We start from the raw sequence: 7,251 nt of genomic DNA on the forward strand, positions 1-7,251 counted from the left end.
AAAACAGGTGCTATCTTTTTCTGTTCTGTGTATCGGATTAGGGAAGAAACAGTTTTAGGATACTATGCAGAAGTAAAGATGATTACTCTGAGCCATGATAGGATTTATATCTATTCTACATGTAAATATTTAGTCTGGTGGTATTTTGTGTTTGTAAATACTGTCTATACTTAAGACAACTCGGATGTGCATCCTCTATGATTCAGCAATCAGTGCTCTTGGGTGCCTTGATATTTGTACGCCTTTTTTAAACTGCAATTTCTGGGTTTGATATGTTAAGAAATGGGGAGAAACTGACTTGACCGACCTGACCAAAGAGTCTGTGACTGCCTAAGTGTCAGAGCCCTGTCTCGTGTCCTCCACCACATGCGGTTGATCTTCAGTCACCCCAGGTGAGTATGGGGCTTTCCTGGTGGGCCAGCAGGTAAAGAATCTGCCTGCAACACAGCAGACCCGGGTTAAATCTCTGATTTCGGAAGATCCCCTGGAGAAGGGAATGGCCACCCACTCCAGTATTCTTGCCTGGAGAATCTCTTGGACAGTGGAGCCTGGCGGGCTACAGTCTGTGGGGTCGCAAAGAGTTGGACACGACTGAGCGACATTGACTTCACTTTTAGGTGAGTATAGCTGGTTTGTCTGACTGTTCTATGTAAATAGTTATTCTTACTTACATGGTAACTCTAACAAATAGACACTTGTTGTGAGAACAACTTACCCTCTCCAAATCAGAAATATATGAAGAAGAAGAGTCCTCCTGCCTCCATTCCCACTCCGCCGGTGACACACTTTGTATGTTACACGTAACAGGTGGTGGCCGCTTAGGAGTGTAATCAGTGCTGTGAGAAAACTAAGGGCCCAGGAAACCCCGCCTCCTGCCCTGACAACCATCTGCCCCCTCTGGGCTATGGGAAAAGGGTGAAGGCAAAGAAAAGGAAAATAACACTCTTATTTGCAGAAATTTTACCTCAGGGTGGGACACTCTGGTTAACCTAGGCAGACTCTGCGGTTGGTGATGGAGAGCTAAGGGGGTCCTCCCTGGAACAAAACCCAAAGTGGATTTCACCTCATTTTCTGAGGTGAGAGTGAGCTGAGTCGATCAAAGGAGAGGAGCAGAGAGAAAGCGAGAGGGATGAGCACCCACGGGAGTCAACCGTATTGGAGTCTCCTCAGGGCCTTAGAAGAACTGCCCTGAGCTTAGGGGTGGGACGTATGGAGGCTAAAGAAGCGTATCCCGTTCTCTGGCGATGGAAGCCAGGTGGCTCCTGAGGGGGTTCCATGGTGTAATGGTGAGCACTCTGGACTCTGAATCCAGCGATCCGAGTTCAAATCTCGGTGGGACCTTTCTGCCTAGTTAGAAGAAGGACACTTTTTACGCCCCTAATAGGACCCGCCGGAGGTCTCCCGCGACCCTCAGCGGCGTGGTTCACACGGACACGGCGGACAGGTGTGGGACCGACCTGGGGCGTCCGCGCTGGACCCGGGCGGCTCTGCCCATCTCTGCCCTTCAAGCCCCGGCCAGGGCGCAGCGGCCCAGCCAGTGCCGCCCCCTCGTCGGGTCCCCTGGGCCTCTGGAGTGAAAGGCAGAGGCTGAGCCCTCGGAGTCCTGCCCCGCGAGGGGGCTTCGCACCGCACGCCTTGTCCCTGTGAGTAAATGGTGCCGGGGAGGGCCTGCGATGTCGCTGACCAGCCAGGATGGCAGCTTTCCGGTCCAGGGTTCCAGACCTGAATGGGCAGAAGCGTGTTTTAGTCAGGTTCTCTATTATTCTGAATTGTTATTGACCCTATCCCAGTTTATTTTGATTTTATTCAGAGTTTCTCGCTCCTAAGTCCCCGCTGGGCACGCAAAGCCGCTGTTCCGCCAAGATTTGAACCTTGACTCCTGGAAATCTCCTCCTTTGGTCCCAAGCTCAGCCCGAAAGAGGAGCGCGGGTCGCGGATTCCGGCGTCCGAGGAGACCCCAGGTCCCTGACCCACGGCCGCCCGGCCAGGATGCTCCGGGGCCGAAGGGGAGACGAGCCGCTCGGAGTCCGCACCCCGGCCGGGCCCGCTTCGTCCTGCCGGGACTCTCACTCCACCGAGAAGACACCCCGCTTGTGTCCTCTACTGCTCGGGAGAAAAACACGGATGAGGCCCGTGATGGCCCTGAATAGCTAGTTTAGGTGCTCCCTTCGCCGTTCTAAGGAGCGTCTCTCCGACGCTTGTAATTTGGGACTTTCAGCGGTTACAAAGGACTCAATGACGCAGCTGTCTTTGGAGGATGGAAAAGAAAGGGGTGCGCGCGTGCTCTGTGCTCAGTCGTGTCCGACTCTTTGCAACCCCATGGACTGTAGCCCGCCAGGCTCCCCTGTCCATGGGATTCTCCAGGCAAGAATACTGGAGTGGGTTGCCATTTCCTCCTCCAAAGAAAGGTGTGAGGCCGGCGAAAAGATCGCCGGAAGGTCAAGAGCAGGAGAGAACAGAGGATGAACCCGAAGGGAGACAGGGACTGGCAGGGAGAGAAGCGAGCGGGTACCCTGGCGGGGCGGTCCCTGGGTTGGGGCGACTCACAGCGCCTGACGCTGGAGCAGCTGCCACCCTTTCCTGAAGTGTCCGGGAACCCAGTTCACCCCAGATCGCAAAGCTGCTGGCCTGGCAATTGTTCTGGCAAAGTTCCGTTTGCGGTTCCGTGCGGAGTCGTGAGGTGGGCTGTGTGGGCCTGCAAGTGAGTGGAAGTCCTGGCGGCTGCCTTGGAGATGACTGGCAGGCAGGGAACCACACACACCCCACTTTCCCCTTTTCAGGCCGGTCTGCAGCATCTGGGGTGGGAACCTGGAAAATCGGAGCATCAATATTTATTTAGAGATAAGGAGATAAACAGCCAGTCGGTTTCCTGATCTTAAAGCGTTTGTTCTTTGAAGAAAAGAAATGTGGGATGGGATCAGGGTCTGCTTTTTCCCATAACAAATTTGGGGCATATGTACCTGTATATAATATATAAGTACACATTATATGAGTAAAGCTCACTGCTTGTGTTTCCAAATTAAATGTTTGTATAATTATATGTACCACTCATAAAATTCTGGGTCTTGTGTCATGTGTAGGAATGTTTTCCACTGTAAAACCATAAATTTGGGGGCGGCGGGCATTCTCGAAGCAAGCAATCGGCCCATTATTCCCCCTTTGATGGGCTGATCACATGAGCTAGTAGACGGGCAGACGCTCTCAGTCCAGGAGGTCACGGCTTTCGTCTCTCTAGGAAGGTTCATAGTCACTGAGAAGTGTCAGTAACAAATAAAATCACACCCAATCTTTATGCAGTGTTGCTCCCAAAATGCAAGAGCTTACACCCAGTGAAGACATGCAAAGTGCCCAGGCATGGTCTACAAGTTTTAAATGGGTTTACTCACTTAATCCTTTCAAAAGGCTTGCATCATGTCATCATCCTCATTTCACATATGAGGAACCTGAGACATAGAAAGGTTAAGTAACTTGTCAAGTCAGTCAGTGAGTGGGATTTGAAAGCAAGAATTTGAACTGAAGCCTTCCTGGCTCCACAGGATATCCTACCAGTCAAAGAGGAACACAAACCGTAAAAACGCTTGACAAGAAATTAAAGTCCGTATATTTCTTTTGAAAAAACACGCAAGAGGAGTCACGTAACAGGCATTCAGTTCAGTCGCTCAGTCGTGTCCAACTCTTTGCGACCCCATGGGCTGCAGCACCCCAGGCTTCCCTGTCCATCACCAACTCCTGGAGCCTGCTCAAACTCAAGTCCATCCCGTCGGTGATCCAACCATCCAACCATCTCGTCCTCTGCCGTCCTCTTCTCCTCCCGCCTTCAATCTTTCCCAGCGTCAGGGGCTTTTCCAGCGAGTCAGTTCTTCGCATCGGGTGGCCAAAGTATTGGAGCTTCAGCTTCAGCACCAGTCCTTCCAAAGAATATTTGGGGCTGATCTCCTTTACGATTGACTGGTTGGGTCTCCTTGCAGTCCAAGGGACTCTCAAGAGTCTTCTCCAACACCACAGTTCAAAAGCTTCAGTTCTTTGGCGCTCTGCTTTCTTGATGGTCCAACTCTCACACCCATAAACGACTACTGGAAAAACCATAGCTTTGACTAGACAAAGCTATTTGTTGGCCACTGCTGAGTGTTCCAAATTTGCCGGCAGGATGAGTGTAGCACTTTCACAGCATCATCTTTTAGGATTTGAAATAGCTCAGCTGGAATTCCATCACCTCCACTAGCTTAGTTCGTAGTGATGCTTCCTAAGGCCCACTTGACTTCAGTGATCACACTGAAGGCTCTAGGTCAGTGATCACACCATCGTGGTTATCTGGGTCATGAAGAACTCTTTTGTATAGTTCTTCTGTGTATTCTGCCAGAATACAGGACCGTTTCTGTCCTTTATTGTGTCCGTCCTCGCATGAAAGGTTCCCTTGGTACCTCTAATTTTCTTGAAGAGATCTCTAGTCTTTCCTATTCTATTGTTTCTTTCCCTCTATTTGTTTGCATTGTTCACTGAGGAAGGCTTTCTTATCTCTCCTTGCTATTCTTTGGAACTCTGCATTCAGATGGGTATATCTTTCCTTTTCTCCTTTGCCTTTCGCTTCCTTTCTTTTCTCAGCTGTTTGTAAGGCCTCCTCAGACAACCATTTTGCCTTTCTGCATTTCTTTTTCTTGGCGATGGTTTTGATCACTGCCTCCTACGAACCTCCGCCCACAGTTCTTCAGGCACTCTGTCTAAATATATGTATGTAAGAAAATAAGCTGCCACCCGTAGTCCCAACCCCCGGAATTAACTACTGTTCTTCTAAGTTTTCGCAAAACATATATATGCTTAGTTTATAAAATTCAAATGCTGCAGAAAATACAAATATGTAAAATTTTGAGACATCTTAAATTCAAAAATAACTTCTGTTAAGGTAGTTACATATTGACAGAGTCATTTCGGTATATCAACAGAGAGGAAAAAATACATCGTAGCTCAGTTGGTAAAGAATCTGCCTGCAATGCAGGACACCCGGGTTTGATTCCTGGGTCGGGAAGATCCCCTGGAGAAGGAAATGGCAACCCTCTCCAGTATTCTTGCTTGGAGAATCCCATGGACAGAGGAGCCTGGCAGGCTACAGTCCATGGGGTCACAAGAATCGGACACGACTTAGTGACTAAACCACCACCATACTTTTACAAAATAGAGCTCTTATAGATTCTATTTTTATTTTTAAGCATTCAACTTGATAGTGCATAAATTTAATGGAAGAAAAATAAAGAAATTGTTGAACTTTCAATTAAATTGTTTACACGAGAGATGCTTTTCTGAAAGGATTCCCTAAGGCTTATAATAATAATTTAATTAAGACATTAAATTTGGGAATGATTCTTCTCATTACTTTTAAAAATCAAATGTCTTAAGGTATAATTTGAAAATAATACAACGCATCCATTTCAAGTTTGATGGCTTTTGGCAAACGAACGTAGCCATGGAACCACTATCCTGTTCAAGGAAAAGAATATCTCCGGAACTCCAGACGGTCCTCTGTGCCCCTTTGCAGTCAGTCCCCCTACCGCCGCTCCCTGATGCAGGTCATCAGTGATATCGGGCCTGTCTCTGTGGATCGATTTTTCAGTTCTCGAAATTCACATAAATGGAACCCCAGAGTATGTACTTTTTCCCTCACTCAGCATGATGCGTTTGAGAGTTACCCATACCGTTGCCATGTATCAGGTATTTGTACCACTTTAGCGAGGAGTACTATTCCTTTGAATGAATATGTCACAATCCTATATATCTATTCACCTCATGATGGACATTTGAAATGTTTTCAATTTGGGGACTATTACGAACAAAGCTGCTACAAGCAAGTCCCTTTTGTGGGCTTATATTTACATTTTTTAAATTCTTTAATACGAATTTACTTTGAATGGATGTTACATTCACAAAGACAATTTATTGAAGAGTTACAAGCTCACCTTTGATTGTTTCCTATCAGGACATACGTAATATAAGCCACAGGTGTATTTCTGATTATCCCATTTAATCTACACAACAACTTTATGAAGTACTTTATGACTATTATTTTCACATGACACTTGCAAATTGGCCTAGCAAACGGGGGAGTCGGCCCAAGGTCAAACCGGAAGGCCAGTGGTGGCAACAGGACTGAAAAGGAGGCCCCACCCCGCACCCCCCAGAAGCTGCGTTCCTAACTGCAGACCCACTCCCAGTGTCTTCCTAATAACCTCGGTGTGTCTGCTGACAGGCCTGGAAACCAATATCCAAGCCGGTCTTCCTCACGGTGTTATTTACTGATCGGCTTCTTTGGGTCAGAAACTCCTCCATCAGGGGTCCAGAGCCTAACAGCGTGCACAACCTTGAGGGTGAGGAAATCTGTTAAAAAATCCTAAAACCGGTTTTCTCATCAGTAAGCCACTAAAAATTAACCTTGGTCTTGGTGCAGATAGTTCCTATTTGAGCAAAGCAATCTCCCGCTGTTGGGGAGACAGAGTAGGATGTTCTACTTTCACTTTCAATGACCTAGATCCTCCATCTGCATCCTGTGTGCTTTCCGGTTAGTTTTCTTTGGACCTACCCTTAAGCATCACCCCACTCCCAGGCCCACTGCCAGCACCTCCTCCGATCTCAGAGGCTTCTTGGGGCTGAGCGGATCTACGAGTGCCATCCCCGAGGCAGCCACGAGGGGGAGGACAGCCCTTCCCGCCATGGGCCTGCCTTTTCTGTTTGGCCCAGTGGTTTCTATTTGCCAGGAGGACTTTGTGAATCAGAAGTGAGCACAACACATCCTGAGAAAGGGGTTGTCGAATAGCCCACAAAACGGCCCACAACTCGGCCTGGGGTTTTCTTCTAATCTGTAGCTCAATGTTTTCACACAGGAAGAAAAGGAAAACTACTTTTGACCGAAAGAAAAGAAAAAACAAAACAAAACAAAACAAAACACGTTAGGTACGATTTCTACTGCCATTTAAGGAGAAGGGATGTTAAGGAGGTTTCCTAGTTTGCCAACTACTGAAGCATTGTCAGGTGCACAATCGAGGCTGAAACAGAGGTACTGCTTTCTGACTGGGAAGGTAACAGGAGAAGGCCTAGAGAGAAAAGGCGGTTTATGCCAGCAAATTTGGAAAACTCAGCAGTGGCCACAGGACTGGAAAAGGTCAGTTTTCATTCCAATCCCAAAGAAAGGCAATGCCAAAGAATGCTCAAACTACCGCACAATTGCACTCATCTCACACGCTAGTAAAGTAATGCTCAAAATTC

The 7,251-nt window shown here is 47.8% G+C and overlaps 1 non-coding gene across 1 annotated transcript; it reads left to right on the top strand.

Annotated features, from left to right (window-relative positions):
• Positions 1 to 1,269: 1,269 nt before the first annotated feature.
• TRNAQ-CUG (transfer RNA glutamine (anticodon CUG)) lies at positions 1,270 to 1,341 on the top strand. The gene has a single exon. It is a non-coding gene; the product is annotated as a tRNA-Gln (tRNA).
• Positions 1,342 to 7,251: the final 5,910 nt, after the last annotated feature.

The sequence above is a fragment of the Ovis aries genome, chromosome 1 (genome assembly GCF_016772045.2).
Source record: "Ovis aries strain OAR_USU_Benz2616 breed Rambouillet chromosome 1, ARS-UI_Ramb_v3.0, whole genome shotgun sequence".
NCBI classification, from domain to species: Eukaryota; Metazoa; Chordata; class Mammalia; order Artiodactyla; family Bovidae; genus Ovis; species Ovis aries.